General features: G+C 33.1%; 1 pseudogene; it reads right to left on the reverse strand.

Annotated features, from left to right (window-relative positions):
* Nucleotides 1-9,596: 9,596 nt before the first annotated feature.
* LOC111985243 (protein WHAT'S THIS FACTOR 9, mitochondrial-like) lies at nt 9,597-11,307 on the reverse strand (annotated as a pseudogene).
* Nucleotides 11,308-11,926: the final 619 nt, after the last annotated feature.

Below are 11,926 nucleotides of genomic sequence, written 5' to 3' on the forward strand. Positions count from 1 at the left end.
AAGCACATTGCACAATGGGAGTAAGTGAGTCTTGTTGCCACAGCTGAACAGAGGAGCTGTCTTCCTCGGCTCGGTTTGCATGCACAATGGGAGTGAGTGAGTGACTGATTTTTGGGAGTGATAGTGTGTGATTTTTGGTGAGCAAGCCGAATGGAGTTTTGGGAGTGAGAGTGAGTTTTGAGAGTGTTTGATCTGAGTGGGAGTGAGTTTTTTGCTTATTTTTGTGTTAGAGTAACGGAGAGTGGAGAGGTGGGTTACGGCTGGGTAACGGTGACAAGCACAGGTGGGCAAAGTGTCAAACTTTGAACCACAGGTAGGCACATAGAAATCGGGTCAAACCACAGGTGGGCAAATTGTAATTATCCCTTTTTTCAATTAAGGGGGACAAATTGATAAAAAAAAAAAAGCTCACAATTTAAAACCCCTCACTAAATCTACATTCTCAGTAGTTTACAGTCTCCTTATCTCTTATTCTTTTTGAAATTTAAATTACACACCATATTTTCCTCCTTATCTCTTATCTTTAAAAAAAAAAAAAATTAAACAGACTCACTTTATTTATTTTCTTGCTTCTTCTATGTTCTCTTTTATTTTAAACATAAAAATTTCTAGGCATTCAGGTAACTCAAATTCACAACTGATTTTTAATGCACGAAAAGAGATGAATGAATAAAAAATTATGATACTCTATTTGGATGCCGCTTATTTTGCTGAAAAATGAAAACACTGTAACAAATAATTTTAAAACAAGACTAAACAGTGTACACGTGGGTCCCAGCAAAGATGGACAAACTGTTTACGCAACTAAATGTTGAGACGTGCACAGTGCACAGTGGCTGAACTGCATGAATGGACAAACTGCACAGTACACGTGGGTCCTAGCAAGGATGGACAAACTACGTGAATGCGTGAATGGCTAAACGTGCATAGTGTAAGCAGGTCCCACTTCAAATGCAAAAACGCAGACGTGAGGGTGAGACATTGTATCCAAACATTAGCTAAGCAAACAAACAAACAAAAAAAACAGACACACACATTCTTTATAGTTTTTAGATAACTCTACCATGGAGTTCCTAAAATTCCAATAATTCATTTTGAATACACATCATCAGCATTTTTTTTTAAGTTGTCTATTAAAACAAAAAAAAAAATTATCTACCAATATTTTTGTATCCTTTTTCTTTTTACATTATGGTCTTTTTGTGTTCATTTAATTTATTGATGTTTGTGGCCAAATACCATTCATTGGTTTAAAATAAATAGAGAAGATTTTAAAAACTCTGCAATATAAATACCCAAAGAGCCATAGAGGATTATAATATGAGAATCTCAGCTTGAAAATTATCTTGCTCTATCTTCAAAAAAAAAAAAAAAACTTCAATTTTTCTACTTTATCAAATAAAATAAAATATCAGCCAATTTTTACTTTTTACATCCTCTCACTTTCAAACAACTCAAACGTACTCTCAAGAGTTAATCATAACTATCCATCCCATAGTTATAATATGCACTTCATGCTATAAGATGATGCAGTCAATATTCCATAAAGTAGGCATAAAAAACTATAATGCCCTCCTACTGTTCAGAATAATGCATAGATTAAGATTTTAATAAACAATAATCTACCATAAATTACAGGACATCTAGAATATATATATATATATATTACACAATTAGCAATCACAACCTAATTCAAAAGCAATATATATAATTAGTCATTAATTTTAATGATTTGATATAATTTATAGTTTAATTGAATAAAGGGACTATGTATAATTAAAAAAATTTATAGTTTATTTTTTTTTTTTTTTTTTTTTTTTTTTTTGTGTGTGTGTGTGTGGAGAGATTTTCAATTTATGAAGTCTGCTCTTAATGATAGCTCTTTATCATCAAACCAAGACACCAATCAGTTTTGGTGTAGGCGCGGGTATTGAACCCCAGATCTCTTATACAACCATCAGAGACTTTACCAATTGAGCTAACTGGAACCCACAAGTCTTAGTGATTCAAAGTTTGGCAAAAGAGACTGTATGGAACTAGATCAAGCTAACATTGACCTAATTTACTTTTAGCAGTTCCAAGAAAACATTATGACTTAGTAACATTTGCCCAATTTATCCATTAAGGGGAGAAAAATTGATTTTGAATCCCCCTAATTCATTTGTTGTAAAGAAACATAAGTAATGTATTTATCGACAAAATAAAGAGGTAATACTTTTGTCTTCAAGTATTTTCACTATTGCATATTGAATTTAAGATCTAGGAGGGAGATATGTGTTACCTAAATTATAACAACTTAAAATAAGTTCATGATAATTTGATAGTTGAGACTAACAAAATTGTAACCTTCGATGTTTTCATTGGAAAGACAAAGAGGTGTCCTGTTAAATTACAAAGCTTTTGACAACAACTTACAACAATTGATAAAGAAAAAATTAGTTTTGTAACAAATTCCAAACTAATCCAATCACTTATTTATGTCCAGAATTTTTATCATATTTTCTAAATACTCAAAGCTTAGATCATACTTTCCGATTAAAAAAATACTATTTGTAATTTGTCATTTTGCCTTTTATTAGTAATGTCACTAATTTGTGTAAAAAATTACATTTTTCAATTTTTTTTAATTAATATTTTTTTTTCCTTGTCGGCGGTCTCTCTTACAGTGGCATCACCATCTTATTTCTTTGCTTCTTGCACTTGCCTTTTACTCTGTGATAGTCTAGTCTCTTCTCTTCTGTATTTTGTGCTTTTGTTTGTTAGGTTAAGGTGACAACTAACTACTGATGTGAGCCTTAGGGTTTTATTTTTTTGCTTTATATATATATATATCTTTTTTTTTTTTTTTCAATTTGATCTAAGGCCATTGGGCTGATCTATTTATTACATTATTTTTTATTAGATTGGGGTCTTTGGGCTCCATTTGGAGGCCGAAAATAAGAAAAAAATTGTGATTTTGTTTAATAGCACAAAATTTTTAGTATCACTATTTAATTAAGATTCCACACAAATTTCACTTTAATAGAGGTCCTAGTAAGATTCATGACGTTTTAGGGATATAGGATCTTAGGATTTGGATCGGATGCTAATAACCATGATTTGATCCACTCCTTTTGTTTCTATGATCACATTATCTCACCTCACAATCACCAATTCATCATCATCTTAATTCATGGTAGGTGGTAGCACGAATAATATATGTGCCAATTACTAACTGGTTAATGTAGTTTGTGGTTATCATGTATGCCTTAACTTTAATTTAGAGGGTTCAATTACACCCTATAAACTTTGATTTTTATTTTTTTATTTTGAGAAATGCTAACAAATGTTCTTAGGATATTGGTTAACAATCCATTTAAAAAAAGTTTTGATGGGAAAAAAAATTTTTTCTCATAAAAGTGACATTAAAACTTTTCTAAAATGGATTACTAACTAATGCTAACGACAGAACTTTCGTCAATTTCTTATTTATGTCCAAGTCAATAATTTTGAAGGAGAAAAATGAAAAGTAGCGTGCAACTTAAAATCAACGATCACATCAATATAACAAACATTAGAATTTGAATTCAAACAGATGTTTGCAAGTTGCATATGATTGTCACACACAAAAAATTGGCGTGTTTCTTGCGTCAGCGATAACAACAACAACTCCATATTACTAAGTGCAAATTCTAGAGTCTAGAGAGAGTTTAGAGTATTTTCTAGTGGTGCAAAAACAAAGTGCAAACTATTTGACAAAGACAAAACTGTGTTTTTCTCTTGACTAAGATTAATATTAATAATTATTATAAATGAGATTCATGGATGACAGCTCTGTTCTCTTATGATTGCTTTAGGATTGTTTTTTTCCATTGGAACACACAGAATTATAGAAGTTTCGTGTGCATTCACACAACAAAGCTATTTAAAAAAAAAAAAAGAAAAAGAAAAGTAACATGACATGTAGGTCCAAGGGGCATCTTTATTATGTAATCAAAACGGGTTAGGTGAATAGGCGTGAGTGAATTAAAAAACCAGTGGTTTATTTTATGGTCTTAATCCCATAATTATTAATCTCATAATGCTCGTACAGGTGTATGGTTAATTTAAAGTTTTCCAATATTACTTTACATTTAATTAGTTATTATACGATGATTAGTGACTTTGTAGCCTGGAAACGTGTATTTTGGGCCCAGCCCAGCCAGCTCGGTGAAAAGTTACCGACGCTAGCTAGTTTGAATTGCAGGAAAGATATTTGTGTTTGCACCGTGAAGAATTCTGAAAATTGTGAACAAACATTAATACCAAAATGTTATGCCTAATTTAGTTATTACGAGTCTATTTAGGATCCACTTATTTTGTTAAAACTGAAAACTTTTGGCTAAAAGTACTGTAGATAAATGTAAAAGTTAACTAAAATAGAATAGTGAGACACATGAATAGTACTAAAAAGTGCAGTAGGATCATGAATAGTAGAAAAAATAAACTAAATAGTAAAATAAGTTGACAAAAATAAGTGTTACCAAACGCACACTATATCTATTTTCTACTATATCACTATAAATAGTAAAGATTTTTTTTTTAATAGAAAAAAAAATAGTAAAGATTAAGTCGAGGTTAATAAATAAATTAACCATCACCTAATTATACGAGTTGGTACCTCCCCATGCTATAAGAGTTTGGGGGCATGTTTATTCTAGGGAAAAAAAGGAACTTTAGTTGCTTTTAATTGCAAGAAACTGCAATAGAAATTGGAAGTTAGGTTTTTCAAATTGCAAGAAATTGTCAAAAATAAAGGAGTTTAAGAAAAAGGCTCAACACTCAACTGAATAAAAATGAAAGAGAAAGCTGGAGCTCTCTAATGTGCTGTGTCAATACGTTTATGAGAGAGAGAGAGAGAGAGAGAGAGATGCATTGCATTTTTGTTTCGAAAAATTATGATTTTTTTTTTTTTTTGCTGTTGATAAATTCGAAAAATTATGATTGAATTGGATTGTAATCTATTTTTAGGTACAGAAACATTTAATAGTAGTAACTAGTAATGATAAGATGATCTAATTAAAATGAGTGAGGTGGTTATCTCAACTTTCATGCAAAATATTATGAATAAATAATTTGATACCAATTTTTTTATAAAAAAATTAAAATAAACACTTAGTACAAAATTAGATTACACGTGTAAATTTGACATATGATTTGTCGGTGGCTGAACTCGAGCACGAAATATAAGTTTGTGCATGCTTTTAAACACGTCTAAAATTCTTTGAATAATTTGCAGCGTTTTCTTTTGTATCTAGATAAGTCATTGTAAAAGTGCTAGTCTTTCTATCTTTTGGTTTCTAAAAAAAAAAAAAAGGTGCTAGTCTTGGAAACTTCTACGATGTCCGTGTTTTTTATTCTCTTCAGTTTTATTTTTTTGACTTTCTTTGGTGTCCGAGACCAATTCCACAGATGTTTGAATTTCTACGGTTTACTTTTTACATTAATTTTTCTTTCTCGTGGTTATTACGAATTGAAATGTAATTATATCACGTGTACGTGTGTGCACCGGCACAAGAAATTAAAATCAAGTACACAATAGGTTGGTTTATACAAGCCAAGCATAAAGGAGCATATGCTTGTTTGCAGTCCAAGCCAAATTTACACTAAAATGGAAACATCTTTGGGTGCCTTGGAAATTTAGCTAATAGAAAAGAAAACCCATCTCCATTTTCCATTGCATCTTCTTTCTTTAAGAGTTTTCAAGTTTCAACCAAAGACTTGCTTCGGTTGAAACATGAAATTAAGGTATAAGATTACTTGGTATGGTCTTGACTCCAAACCCAGGTATAAGATTACTTGCTTCAACTTGTAGTTAGCAGAATCAGCGACATGTGGAGCTATTGTGAAATACATGGTGTTGATCAAGTTCACCTTACGTTTGCTTGAACTCACTTTATTAATCGTATAGATTAATTGATGTCAAATTATATTTTAGAAGGACTTGGTATGTTTGTTTATTAAGAAGGTATTTTATGCATCGGATATATACATCATTCCTCTCATAATACATAGATCTCACATAGTTGTATGACTCACCTTTTGTGAAACGAGAGTATGCAATGTATATGTCTAATACATAAGATAATTATTGCTAAATGCTTCTTGTATTGGAATCAAAATTTTATTCTATTTGTACAATAAAATTAAATCCTTTGTTTATAGCTTTTTTTTTTTTATTTACCTAAGAAAATTGAGTTATAAGCTTTTTTTTTTTTTTTTTTTTAGTACTTAAATTTTTTATAAATTCGATAGTTACAATAAGGAGAATGAATTTGAACATTTGATAGATTTATTAGAAACACCAAGAAGTATTAGTTGAGCTACAAAGATTTTGATGTCCAAGTTTGAGTTTTCTCTCTCATAAGAGAATGGATTTCACATGTTGGAGTTTCACATGTTTTTTTTCTAGAATAAAGTTGAATAAGTCAATAAGATTACATAAGATACATCAATCCCTTTCAAGAAGTCTAAACACCTAAGGAAGGTTTGTGAGAGAGGAGAGAATTCCAATTACATTTAAGAGTTATGACCTCACTTAGACAGCATCAACGGATTTGTTAGGATACTGACTAATCCAACTTGTTGAAAATAAGCATCCTGTAGAAAATACCTTACTGAGTTATACTTAACTAGCATATCAATTTCCCAAAGCATTTATATATGGTGGGAGGGTTCATAGTAAAGTTTTGCTTCACCTTCAAATGGTAGCATGATAAATACAAATACCTTCACCAAATACCCGATCGATAGCAAACATCATAGCTAAAGCCTAAAATGACTTCATCCATATGGGTCTGGAAAGCTAAGCATTTCCTAATTGAGTATGAGTTAGTCATGCATTTCACATATTTCTAGCTATTCACATGGCATCATTAAATAATAAGACCCGCAGAGTAGACTATTCGTACTCTCACATTTGTGCATGTTACTATTAGTTGATGACTCTCATCATTCAGCTTCAAGGACCAACTCTCATCATGCCTTGATGTCATCTTTCTGCTTCTCTCAATTCTCAGAGTAGAAGATGGGGGTAGAAATAGACTAATAGTTGCAAAACGGGTTCACAAACATCCTTGATAGAGCTGAATTACCGTATTTATTTTGTCTTTTGAGTGTAGAGTAATGTTAAAGACATAAATTTTTTCACCACATTTTATTAATATAAGAAGTTTTGATTGGAATAATATCAGTTTCACATAGATCCATTGATGACAACATTTTTATTATGCATCGATCACGATAGACCACGCCAGCTATTGTGAAATGTTTTGTTTCTCTAAACTTAAGAGTTGGTACAAAGGAGGATGAAGAAAGAGGAAGATATTATCAATCAGATAGAGAAAAAGGAAGATGAAGAACCCAAGTGAAAAGATTAAATAAAGATTATAAATTTTTTTGACTCATTTTTTGTAATGCCATTCATTGTTTGAAAGTCGCATAGATTCATTTTTGGCCGTATCTCATATCCATTCTAATATAGAACGTGTTCCAGAATTCATTGAGTTCTAAATTCCCTTCTTAAAACCACAACAGACTAACAATCTCCCATAAGAATCATTCATCGGAGAAAGTTTGACAAAGATGTACTAGAAAAATATTAGTATTTCAAGTTGAGGACGATAGTAGCACATAGAAAAAAAAATGTCAAAAATATATTATATTGCACGTAATTGATGACACATACCTCACATTCAGAAGTTAAAAAAAAAAAAAAAATCATTTTATAAAAAAAAAAAGTAAAAAAATCAGATATCTTAATGAAGATTAGTTTCAATAAAACTAATTTGTGCAAATGGCTCACTGTAGAGGCAGCTGATGGCTAAACAAGTAAACATATGCTGTCACCTGTTGTAGATTCCTTGATGAGAATATTTTATGCAGCTATGAGCTATGCACCATTTTCTTCTTGCCCAAGTAATAGAGGTTGCAGCTTAAGCAATTATATCATCAATAAAGTTGGCATTTTATTCAAGAGAATCTATCAGAAGGGCACAAAAAGCCTTGTCAGTTGCCAGGCACCATACATTGCAGTAGAACGGAGAGATTTATCTAGTATTCACTGGGGTTTCAAAAAAGCATGGAGTATACGGTCCATAAATCAAATACATCAAACACCGGCATAAGGCCAAGGCCCACATAAGTTAGGCCCATCCAAGCTGTACTGAATAAGTGATGGAGGGTCCAAGCATGGTATAGTAAAAACCGACCCAAAGGAACGTTATATAATGCCTTAGATTTGGAGGCTGGCACAGGTCTCAATGGAGTCTGTTCAGAAATGTGAAGTGGGTCTCATCTGATCAGGAATATAGGTTGGAATGGGTCCCACCTTTTTGGGAAAAACCGCCACTCATGATGACAAACCCACTTGGGAAGATTATATAAGGAGGAAGAGATGGTGTGAGAGAGGGTTGGAAAATCTGGGGAGAGAGAGAGAGAGAGTGATACACGAGAGAAAAGAAGAGAGAAATAGTTAAAGAGAAGGAAGCTCGGTACCTAGCCGAGACTCCCTGGGAAATATGGGGAATAAGATTCAAGCTGAGTCACAATCTCCTTCATTTGGGCTGTAAATTAGCCTCAAAGGGACTCACCCATTGTAGGAAATTATTTACCCACTCTAAACAAATAAATTGAGAGCCCAATCTCAAAGGCCATTGAGTACTTTGGGCCGGGCTTCCCCAGTTCCAACTTATGATACCTGGACTGATCTATTCCCTGCATGAGAAAGATACAAATGCACAGAAACTGAAGGAAAAGATCATTGAGATTGAAGACAACAGGTTAGGTTTTATTTAGATTTGTTCTTATGTTAAACAAGATATCTAGTAGATGGAAAAGTATCAAGATAGTAAGAATGTCTTTATAGAGCTAAAAATAAAGGAAGAATAAAATCCGTATTGCATTATATAAAGATCATGCAGAACACAATAACTGAAGAAGCTTCCAGAGAAATATCAATTTTCATTGTCCCCTACATCTGCAACAAAGGTTTAATCAATTTGTACAATGCAAAAAAGACAGAGTTAAGAGATAGGTCAGGATAAGGACACAAAAGTCACATGTATAATGTATTTACATAAAGTACTTTGAAATAAGAATTGTATTTTGCATATCTTTCTGTTTCATCAATATTGGTGATGAAATTTGATAGAATTGAAGCAGTGGCAGTACCCACAAACGCCGTTGTTGAAGAGATAGAGAGAGACAAGAGGACAAGGTATGAAGTTCTGAAATTTAGTGAGGAATCTAAGCCTTGGGTTAGTTCAACATTTGAAAGAATTTATATACTAACAAATTAATCATTGATATGAATCAGTTTTCTATTGCATGTGTGCTGTTAAATATAAAAAAAAAATAATAAAATAGAATAAAATTAAGGGCTAAATTACAAATTGGCTATTCTAACTTTGCCTAAAATTCAATTCAGTCCCCTTGTTACTATCGGTTAGAATTTAGCCATTTAGGACCCCCCAAACATTGTAGTTTTTTATTGAACAAAATTGAAAGTTAACGGCGCAATTATGATAGAGATTAATAGGAGGATTGAATTGAAAAAAATTGAAAGTTAAAGGACTAAATTGAACTACAATGAAGTTAGACTAATGAATTGAATTTTAGGCAAAGTTAAGGGGTGCAATTTGTGATTTAGCCAAAAATAAATGCAGACAAATGCTTGAACTCCATTCATGCACTTGCTGTTGTAGAAAGCCAAAAACAATTGGGTTTAGGTTTATAGTTTACCCAAAAAAATCATTTACAAAGAACAACTGCCATCTCTCTTGTCTCCTATTCTGCAGAATCCATCCAAATCCAACTTTGTTTTCCCACAATCAACAAACTGATTACTCAAACTCCTATTCTTCAAAATCAGCTTGGACTCCTTCATCAACTTGATGTACTTTTTCCTAACCCTCAATAGTGGATGTCTCTCAATAGCTGTTTTGTCACTGTAAGCCTCCTTTAGAATCACTGTACAAGTCTTGTTCCTCAAAGACAAATAAAACATATGGGGATGCCTCTCAAATGCCTTGTGAACATTCTGTGGCAGCCCAAAATGTTTCTTGAGGCATAGAAGTTGCTTCCTCTCTGCTGAATGCTCAACAAAAAGACTAAGCAACTCGTGAAGAAACCCCACAACCCGCTTCTCCCCCATATCACCATCTGGAGCCAAATGTGAAAAGTCCTCATAGGGTGAAACATAAGGAAGCTTTTGAAACTCCCTTAACCAATCCTCAAACCCTTTGCGGGGAAAAGTGGAAACTCAATTGCCTCCATCGGTTCCCCAGAATACACACCTCTCTTCTTAGAATTTCTCTGCACCATTGAAAATATCTTTTTCTCACTCTCAACAGCCAAACCGGTCAATCCATCATCAATCTCCACAAGCCTAAAAGAACTATCCAAATTCACTTCCAAGCACCTCAAAAAATCCTCAGGCAAACCCAAATACCACTGCATTCCCTGAATAATCTTTAAAGGCAAAGCCTTCCTTTTACTCATCAATATGAACCTCTTCATCCTATTCTTCAGGTCATCCCTACAATCCTCAAACAGCCTTTTCTCCTCTCTATCAATCTCAACAGCTTCTTGGGTCAGCCTATACCAAGGTAAGTTATATTGGGGACCTATAAACTCCCCAAAGATTGTTGGGTATTGCCTCAAGAACTGAGCAGCCTTCACGGGCAGACCCAGCTCTAGTCCCCTCTTTGAGACTTGAGAGATTGGGATGCACCCGTTGGGGTCTTGAGCTATGCAGTTTTTCAAAGAAATGATGGCCTTGAGTTGTTCGGACCTGTGGATGTGCTCAATTGAGTCATAGTATGAGTCTTTCTTCCACTTCATGTATACATCTACATAGTGGGAAATTTGGGTGTATGTATAAGGAGGGTTTTGGTCTTTTTGGGGCTGGAATATGAAAGGAAAGATCGGTTTTTGAGAGGAACTGAGCAGCTTTTTAAGGGTTTTGGGAGGTGGGGTTGGTCATAAACATGGAGATGGACTTAGATACTGGTCTATAATGGGTTTGGTTTAGATAGATATCTAGGGAAAGGAAATCAATGGTGATTGGTGAGAGTTGTGAATGATCCAGGTTTTCCTTTGACAAGAGGATTTAGAGTTTGCATAGGTGTGGTGTAGTCTATGATGAGTATTGAGGAATGAGGAGAGGAAATAGGGCTTTATGTGGATTACATTTGTACGTGTGAATATTTGTAATTTTTTTAATTAACTAGTCACCGAATGCAACAGCCATTCACAAACCCCCATCACAGTTCATGGATGGCAGAGAAGACTACATGTCCCCTACATCTGCAACAAAGGTTTAATCAATTTGTACAATGCAAAAAAGACAGAGTTAAGAGATAGGTCAGGATAAGGACACAAAAGTCACATGTATAATGTATTTACATAAAGTACTTTGAAATAAGAATTGTATTTTGCATATCTTTCTGTTTCATCAATATTGGTGATGAAATTTGATAGAATTGAAGCAGTGGCAGTACCCACAAACGCCGTTGTTGAAGAGATAGAGAGAGACAAGAGGACAAGGTATGAAGTTCTGAAATTTAGTGAGGAATCTAAGCCTTGGGTTAGTTCAACATTTGAAAGAATTTATATACTAACAAATTAATCATTGATATGAATCAGTTTTCTATTGCATGTGTGCTGTTAAATATAAAAAAAAAATAATAAAATAGAATAAAATTAAGGGCTAAATTACAAATTGGCTATTCTAACTTTGCCTAAAATTCAATTCAGTCCCCTTGTTACTATCGGTTAGAATTTAGCCATTTAGGACCCCCCAAACATTGTAGTTTTTTATTGAACAAAATTGAAAGTTAACGGCGCAATTATGATAGAGATTAATAGGAGGATTGAATTGAAAAAAATTGAAAGTTAAAGGACTAAA

The sequence above is a fragment of the Quercus suber genome, unplaced genomic scaffold, assembly GCF_002906115.3.
Source record: "Quercus suber isolate HL8 unplaced genomic scaffold, Cork oak 2.0 scaffold_194, whole genome shotgun sequence".
In the NCBI taxonomy this organism is placed as follows: domain Eukaryota; kingdom Viridiplantae; phylum Streptophyta; class Magnoliopsida; order Fagales; family Fagaceae; genus Quercus; species Quercus suber.